At 43.8% G+C, this 9,265-nt stretch overlaps 2 long non-coding RNA genes across 4 annotated transcripts; one reads left to right on the top strand and one right to left on the bottom strand.

Annotated features, from left to right (window-relative positions):
* Positions 1-2,182: 2,182 nt before the first annotated feature.
* Positions 2,183-3,054, top strand: LOC112493961. The gene is made up of 4 exons (XR_003058961.1): positions 2,183-2,416; positions 2,523-2,642; positions 2,719-2,845; positions 2,915-3,054. It is a non-coding gene; the product is annotated as an uncharacterized LOC112493961 (long non-coding RNA).
* Positions 3,055-4,499: 1,445 nt separating this feature from the next.
* LOC107265435 lies at positions 4,500-8,909 on the bottom strand. Of its 3 annotated transcripts, none has more exons than XR_003058959.1 (8): positions 8,528-8,909; positions 8,191-8,419; positions 7,859-8,095; positions 7,470-7,780; positions 7,002-7,233; positions 5,089-6,355; positions 4,710-4,968; positions 4,500-4,607 (listed from the first exon to the last, which is right to left on the bottom strand). It is a non-coding gene; the product is annotated as an uncharacterized LOC107265435 (long non-coding RNA). The 3 variants fall into 3 exon arrangements; XR_001537215.2 differs by having other exon boundaries at positions 6,190-6,355; XR_001537216.2 differs by having other exon boundaries at positions 6,190-6,355; positions 7,012-7,233.
* Positions 8,910-9,265: the final 356 nt, after the last annotated feature.

The raw sequence follows: 9,265 nt of genomic DNA, 5'->3' as shown, positions 1-9,265 counted from the left end.
TTTTTTTTTTTTTTTTTTTTTTTTTTTTTTTTTTTTTTTAATAGATACGCGTGTCCCTGCTTAGCTTATGCTGCCTGCCGACACTGGCTGATGTCAACGTCTCGATTTCGAGGAACAGATAGTCCGGGATATATACCGTTAAAAGATTTATAGGTATAGAGGTTTGCATAGGATATTGATTCAATAAAAAAAGAAAATATATAGTCGATTTTTCGAGCAACCTGATAGCTAATGCTCTCAAGATGGCAAATTGCGTTTCTTCTGTTTTCTTAGCTACTTTTTACATATTGAAAAAATCGGTATTTATCGTTTGTGGGACCGGATCGTAAATAAATTATTTTTTCACGGATTTTCCGAGTCTGTTGGGAATGTGTGAATTGGTGGGAAAAAAAACGTAACTGTACTCCCTACTTGCTGGATAATTAGTCGATCCACGAGTATTTGTGGATTTTATTATTTTTCTTAATTCTTTTTTTTTCTTTCAATATGTAAATTTCACATATCAGTATTGGCAAGCGAACGTATATCCCATGAATATGCTTGTGGTCGTATGGTGGTTTGAGAATTTGAAACAACGATGAGTCCTGGTTTTATTTTTGTGCCAGTGACAAGTGGATTTTTTGCCTTTTTTGACCAATGGTATAAAAGAGGTAGGAGACATCTTAGAGTCCTCATTTGACGAGAGGACGTCATCGTGCAGTCGTTTCACCTGCTTCTTGTGCCGGGGAAGGATATTAGCTCGTCCTTTTCAGAGGGTCAATTCACTGATAAGGATAGATAAGACTGCGTGTGAGTTAACAGTCCGTATTACGTAAGTTAAAGAATTAAGAATTTTCAAAAATTTCAATAAATCGCATACTGACATTTTAATCAGTGAAAATATTCGAATTTTTGTCCACTACGGAGACCTTAGACATAACCTACAATCAGTTCTTACGGAGACGCCGAAGAATCTAAAACAACCTAAAGTAAATTTGCATCTAATGAAATCCTTGATAAAAAAATTTGAAAAGACCCAAGAGACGAATCATTGAAAAAATGCTCGATCCCAAGAACCGTCATGCGAATGAAAAGGGACGTTAGTAAACACCGCATTAACCTCGTAGTTCCTGATCCTAGCAGTGGCGTAGGATTGAAGTAAATGATAGCACAATGTCGATACATATCTTAAGCAGAGGGCAAGTCACGTTTCCGCGATCATTAATATCATAACGCGGCACAGGGTATAAAGGAGTAAGTAAAAAGAAGAGGAGGACATGAAAGGAAGAATAAAAAAAGAAATAGCAAGTGATACGGAACAGAAGCAGACAGCTCGTGTGGAGTTGGCATTGCCGTGGTGGTAGAGCAGGTCGGAAAGAATTGTTCTACCTACTGCAGAGGGAAACTGCGGCTGTGATTTATAGAGAGGAACTCTGGGGCTCCAGTACGTGTTCCTGGCTGGAAGGCTGGTTGAACCTCCCATATGCAGAATGCTCCAGTTCCCACGCACCACGTAGTTGCTTAAGCGTTCACTACATGCTCGACCATGTCGCGTATTTATATGCAATGTATGCATTCAGGTTACGCACTAGAGCCAGTAGGTACGTAGACGACGAGCAACCTCAGCGATGATCAGGGAGTAGTTCACGAACCCGGAAGGATCCATCCAGTGAATCTGTTAATATATTTTCATGTACGAGTTGGTACATTCTACAAAGTCCATCTTGTATATGTCGTGCCTGTTTGTTTTAGAGTTGGCGAGCCTTGGCGCTTACTCCTGGAGGAAGCTACTGGACTGTAAATTATTACAGCGAGCAGTCACGTCGAAATCCTTTGGTCTGCTGGTCTAGAGCAGTGTGAGGTGCTGAATCGTGGGGGAGGACAGATCATCCTGGTCGAGATGGTTATATCTAGGATATCGCACCAATACCCTGGGATACCGGCGGATTTGTCGCTTTTGTTCCAGTAGTAAAAATTGTACTAAGATGAAAAAACACGAAGTGAGCCTCGCGGCCGGCTGGAATTTCGCCAAATAATATACTGGCACCCTATCCCAACTAGGCTTGTATTACTCTAGCTTTATCTCTATTCCGTATACATCTCTCGCTTGCTCCTGGTGGTATCATACCCGACGAGTCGGGACTTTTATATTTATTACGGAGCCTGTCCGGAGATTGCGAGTAGCGAGTGAACGCCGAGTGGAAACCAGCCCATATTTTCGTCTTTTGTCATCGGGCGTAACCATCGAGGCCTATTGCCATCGAAATGGCACCATCGTGCAGCAGCCTGGAGAGTCCTGGAATAATGTACACAGTGCCTGGAAGATATAAGAATTTGTTAGATACGTACGTCATCATCCAGAGTACAGTTGGCAGGTTGGTATCCCGTACAAAAATCGACGACCAGCCTTAAAAGAACGTGTGGTTTGGGTTTTGAGGTTAGAATTATTTTATTACTCCTATCTTATTATACTTGATTCCTTTTCTTTTGACTCTTTACAATATCCTATTCCGTGACTTATTTTCTGTATCTCTCTTATTCAGTCGTCCTCGCCTCTCCTATACACTCCTCTCTACCGGCAACCGAAGTTAAACTGCCGAGGTGGTGATTGATGACTCCGGTCTACCTAATGATCGGCCACTGAAGACCACGTCTTTGACCGGGTAGGTAGTGGAAGCAGGGAGCGATAGGGGCAAAGTGTTAAACGGACGAGCCCAGTCATTATCCCCGATTTTGCAGGAATTAAAGGGCTGATTACTCAAGCGCCGCACCCTTGGCCAAACTAGGTGGCGACCTTAAGTTAACTACTTGCTGCTGCTACTGGGTTTTCGACTACCGTGTCAGCCTAGAGTTGATAGCTACGTAAGTACGTACACGAGTACTGAGATACGTATATCTGTATATGCAATATAAATTTCCTCCTACTGCAATACAGACAGGAGCAACGTCATAGGCACTAACCTTTAACCCTGAGGGAAGTGCCTCCACTCCCAGGAGTCTATTTTTCGGATGGAATTTCTCAAGAAGTTAAGGGTGCAACGTGCACCACCGGTTATAACCCTGCAGGCAGTAACTAAGGCCATTAATCGCCGCCATATTGCCCACCTCGTCTAGTCAACCCTCTTTCCTCACACTCGGAGCACTTCGAGTAGCCGGAGTACCTACCCTACCTACCTACCAACCTACCCACCTACGAGGCAGTAGGTTTCTCCGCCAAGTGCCAACATCACTGGTGGTACATACCATCACCATCAGCATCACCATCCCTGGACCCTCGACTGCTCGTCAAGTCGCCAACTTGGAAATTGCTTCCCTCATTTATAACCGGGCCACTGTCTGACCTCCGCTCATGCTCCTTCGTTTCTGCAAGTTCACCCTTGCGATCAGCGAACATGACACCCCAGCACCCCAAGATCATTGAACCCTTCTGTAATCTATAGATTGACGTCACCCTCCACCTTTCAAGAATGCTTTACAATCGTTAGTGACATAAGAGTGGAGCTTCCGTTTCCGGAGGTCCCGGATAAGAAATGCTAATTGGACAATTTTATCCTAGTCCAATTTAACATCCGGCTATTTCAAGATTGCGCATCGATTGGATTTGGAACGCATACGTCATTGGATCTGTTCTATGGTCCTGGATTCACCAGGAAGATTAGCTAAACGGAAGGGGTTCAGCCTGAACTCCCGTGCATTTCCGATTATCTAAATCCCCCTGTCTACCAAATGGACTTACCTTAAGTCCATAAACAGGATTAAGATTTCCACCCAGAGATATGATCTTCGGCTAAGGACTCCATTACCCGACTCGGTTGTTGCACATGCAAATGGAAAGTTCGCACTCTCGCGAATATCGCACTCCCAGTTTTCTATCTCTGTGTACAACACTTGTATAACATAAGTAATGCAGTAACGCGAAAATTAGATACGTGCACGCTGATTGCTCGACTTTCCGAACTGGTTCGTGAGACCGTTGGATTATTTTGCAAGATCGTCATTCGAGCACAGTTTCGTGCGACATCATCCTTTATCCCAGAGAACGGTGTACATCTCGACGATTTAATTAACTAGATTTTCATTTTGTTACGTAACAGTCAGAAAAATACACAGAAATGTAAATGACAGAAAGGTTGAGATTGAATCGATGAAATTAAAAAGACAATGTACCTTAGGTAAAATGATCTCTCGCAATCCTAAGAGTTATAACGAATGGACTTTTAGTTAAAAGAAAATTAAATGCAAACTGTATACAGTCTTCTGAGTCATAGAGGATGATTCTCTCCGTTATCAATAAGCAGTCCAGATCTCAACAGACCCGTGGAAGCGAACTCAGATCCGAGAACGACGCCTGGCGTCTCTGTCGCGCATGCACACTTACATACAACGTAAACGGATAACAAACCGATAGCCACCTCCGTAAATTATTGCTTAAAGCCTATTAAGATACGCTGCCTAGTAACAAGACTTGTTCTTGTTCTTTAGCAACACTTGTTCTTATCGTTATAAACGGCGCCATGTTTAACTACGCATATAAACGTCCAGGCTTACGCACGATGATATAAGAACAATCGATCGCGAGTATTCTTCCATCTGTCAGCAGCAGGGTCTTCGGAGTCTCACGTGGTAGCCTGTTGAAATAGAAAAAAATGAAGTGAGAAAACAAACAACAACAACCAGCATAGAAAGTCCTACGGTAGGTAAAGAAGATTTCACGAGAGTAGGAAACGTACCGTTCGCAATTATGCACACACCAGGCATCCGCAATTACGTGGCTGCATCAGAAATCGGCGATTCAGGACGCCAGAGTCTCTTTCTCTCTCTCTCTCTCTCTCTCTCTCTCAGTACACTTCTCAGTCTCAATATCTCTCGCAGTCCCCAGCATTACTCTCGTAGTACTACAGCACCGTAGTACATACTCGCAACGTACTAGGAACGCCTGCGAGCCAGAGATTGCAGCGTAGAAAGATTCTGGTTCGATAGTCAGTTACCCTGCGCGGAATGAACCAGATTATTGGCTGAACCCTGACCGTAGAATTACGTATTCGATAAAAGTCCAATGAATTTTTACAATGGATGCGTGCAGCTCGCGTATAGAGGTATCCGTCGTACTTAAAGGCGCAACGGAGCGGACTTGAGGTAGGGAGGATCCGGGTCACAGATCAGCGTCCCGCGTGAGCTGAAGAGCCATGGAGCCCTGGGTCCCATCGAGAGCGCGTATCGCGAGCAAGGGGTACCTGGTATACCTGACTGCCAGGTTGCCTTTCTGCCTCCTTACCAACCTACCCACCTCCATGCCAACCTAGTCAGTACCGGGTACTTGGTACCTGACTACCTCGAACCACCCTCGGGCCACAAAGTTCACTCGTTCAGAGAAGCATCGAACCGCGACGGAACTCACGCACTGGACATCTGCCTGACTTGTTACAGGACGAAAGCCTGGTTAAACTTTAGTCTTGTATATGTATATATTATATCCTACCGAAACTCCATGAACGCCTTGAACCTTATATATATATATATATATGTATATATGTATATAATTACGTATTCGTGTCAGGTTGAGGGATGGACGCAAAGTGGTAATGCTGATCGTCTGGAAGACTGGCTTCAGACAGTTGATCAAATAGAAATGAGATTCATAGTTTAACAGATTGATCGGATGCCGAGCAGATTGTTCATGGTAATTATTGAACTCGTTTCAACTTATTCTTGAACCGGATTACGACTGACTGATCTGATCTTTATGTCTTGCTAATTTCGTCTATTTCTCTTCAAGCCGGTCTGCCAACGCTGTTATCGGAGCCTATGGCATTCTGATGGATGGGTAAGCCAACGGTACCAGAGTCATGGACCATTTACGATTGGTAACAATGCGGTTGTCTGGTATGGATATTCCAATGCCGGGGAATGCGACGTCTAGGAGGATGCGCAGCGAGAGGAAGAAGGGGGGAGAGCGTTCCTCTTAAACGATAGTCTTAAAAGTTCTTGCCGACTGGAGAGAGGAGAGAAAACGTGTCTCCGTATCTATTCTCCTCCACTCCCTCTTCCTGGCAACCTTAACGGAAGGCATTCCCCGAGTTACGTTGGGAATTATACGCTGCCTTTGTTCGTAATTCTCCAGGCTGTGATGCTCTTGGCGGCAGTACACTCTTGCATAATAATATTTTGTACCATACCCGCATAGGTATGTACCTGGATGCTGGGGTATACCTGGACCGACTTTCCATGCTTGGATCTTCTCTCCGTGAGGACCGTAGTCATCCGTTAAAACGTTACCGGCTTGAAGTGGATGCAATGGGAATCCGTTGACGCGTAGACGTACAAGAGCCAGCAGAATTCCCGACGTCGAGTACCACCAACCTAACCCATCGACGCCCTGAAAAAAAGAACGGCGTCCCGTTACGGAAGCAAAGATGCGTAGATAAATATTTAAATGAAAGCATAGTCCGAGGCGCGCGTAACTTCCGGTTTAGGATGCATTCTCGTTGTTCGAATAGCGAGCGAGAGAGACAGAGCCCATGGTAATTTCTAAAGGAGGAAGAGAGACGGACATTATGAATTTATCGATTAATTATATCCTTGGAATAATTGATAGTCTTTTTGTCAATGAATATCACTGATTCTAGTGTCTTTTATATTAATTAAGTATTATGCTCGATCTACATTACTAAATATATATATAAATCAGGGTCGTGCATGATTCATGGGTCATAGTTGTATATCGACTTTCGTTCAGGGGATATTACACTGAGGTGATGATGATATATGCAAACAGTAAGCAGCAATAGGAAAATATGATGGGATGAAAAGAAAAAAAAAATGGGAACTTTAACAGAGTATTAGGTTTAACAGAGTGAAAAACGGAGAAAGAGAAAGAGATGGTAAGCAAGAAGTCGATAGCTATAGGTATACTATGATCGTGCGGAGATCTCGACTCCCCTGGAGTTCACGCTCCGGGCCGTGAGGTCATTGGGCAGCCTGCTCGACAACAAATCATGGCTAATGATCTACCCGTACCTTACCGTGCCTTACCGTGGAGGAGGGTCTGGCTCCTCGATGCACGAGCCTCTTAGTCAACGCGAGCTTCTTCCACGCAAAGTAGTCCGTTCTTCTTGGGTACTATCTCTTGATCACTTCTATATATATTTTGTGTCCTCCTTCCCCGCTCGCTGTCTCTTCCCATTTTCCATGACTGCCTTCTGCATTTAATTTAATTACGGCCCGTGAATGTCACGTTCGGTCCACTCGGGCCTCCTCCACAGGAAAACATGAAAAGCGAAGAAGATGCGTTACGTCAGATTCTATCATTGAAAAGCTACTTTTCTCATACAGCTATTCCCGTTGTATACGTCATTTTGTATTTTGAATCTTTGCTTAATACGCTCTTATGATATACTGATATATGATTTTGATGCGGTGTATATTGACGTCCATCATAAATCTGGCTTCAAACGAATTAATTGGTACAAATAGGAATTAACGGTGAATACCTGATGAGTATCCAATTAGATAGCGAAGAGGATGAGAACTACTGCGTGGGTGGAGGAACGAGAGAATAATTATGAACCGAGGATGACCCTGTCCTGTTTGTGTCCTAGAGGCTCCTGTCTCAGAGCCAGGCACACACGTATCGGTTAAATATCACGGAGAATATCACGTATAGAAGCGATCATATGCGCCCAGAGTACGTCTAGTCTCGTACACAGAAGTGTTCTTAGGTCAGCCGAGGTCACCAGCAGCGTAAAGTAATAAGTCTCGTTGGTCGATCCTGGGTGATTTTATTCCAGCCATGAAGCAGAGCCTAGAGTTTGGATGAGATCAGCAGAGTGAATTAAATTTGATACATTTAACGTACCTAGATACAATGATTGGATCAAACCTCTGTTTTATTGATCTCGTACGCACGTGCGTTCCCGATCAGGTACCTGGAACTACGTAGAGTGGTATTGCAAGTGAAGAGGATGAAGAAGAAGTCGAGGACGCAGTGGGCGGTTCTACGTGCGTGCGTGATCGTGATCAGGATCGTGAGGTAAGATAGGGGGGTCGGTATCGTACACCTTCCTCTTGGTACAGTCACTACGGGGTGGTCCAAATGTAGTGGTCGCTATCGGATCATCTAAATTTAATTAGTATGTAATAGATGGTTATACTGTCCATGGTGTAACGATATCTTCTTCATAGTTTCTCACGCAGTGACTCTATCTAGTTTACCTTTCATCTTATTATTCGATATTTTGTTCTTGGCTCTGCTAGACCTTCCAGAAATTCAACGTCACGTCACCTGGTCCGAGGTATGATCAGGGGTCATTTCGTTCTCATTGGTCCAGGAGCATCGAGAAAATTCCTCCTGCAGGCGAATGCAATAACTTGTATACCGGTCAGGTCGGCCGGTGGACGAGGACGAGGTTGGTTCGTTGAAATGTAGGAGGTGGAGAAGAACCTAAGGAAGAAGAATGAAGAAGAAGATGAAGCGGCATACGACCCAGGGTATTGTTAGGAAGGCGGAGGAAGGCTGGCCAACCTCTGTCACGTTTCACATTGCACGCACCGAGACTTTCTGCACTGAGGTTCTTCTTCTTGTTCTTCGTCTTTTAGTTATTCTTTATCTTTATCCTTATCCTACGGGAACTGTCTTCTCTCCGACTCCCCCGCAAGCTGATCACAGTCTGATCTTACCGTCTCTGGACCGACGTGATCCGACGTGATGTCTTTATGGTTCTGCCGATAATAATGTTACCCCAACGCAATGTAACGCACTGGAACCTCCTCGAGTTGCCAGCACTGCTTAACCAGACTTCTATAACCACAGCTGGCAGTGCCGCTGAATCCAATCGAACCGAAACGAAATCACAAAGCGGAAAGCTCCGCTATGGATGGTGAAGAATCGACGTTATTTTGTTACTCGGGATTCTCCAAACTCGTTGTCCATTGTTAACCTGAAAATTATAAAAAGTAAATTCGAAAAATATACACGTTTCTCTATTTTTCATATTCTATACGTGGAAGTTGTATTTTTTTAAAAATGAAATCTGGGTAGAGATTAAATTTAATGAAAGGAAGCATTACGGCACTATTATCCGTTTACAATGTTTTCAGTGTTGTCGGTATATCAAGCACAGAATAGTGTAAAATTTCGTATTCGAAAACCACAGTGAATCTCTATAACCAGAATCATCGACGCGAAGTAACTCGTATACGGTTGAATTTCAAATCATTGATTTTGTCATATCTGCAACGACCCGTGTCAAGAACTGTCTATAAATACATATCTCGTTCACATGAATTT

Source organism: Cephus cinctus, unplaced genomic scaffold, assembly GCF_000341935.2.
Source record: "Cephus cinctus unplaced genomic scaffold, Ccin1 Ccin1_scaffold0215, whole genome shotgun sequence".
Taxonomy (NCBI): domain Eukaryota; kingdom Metazoa; phylum Arthropoda; class Insecta; order Hymenoptera; family Cephidae; genus Cephus; species Cephus cinctus.
The sequence above is the reverse complement of the archived record's forward strand: the minus strand, read 5'-3'. Positions and strand labels throughout refer to the sequence as shown.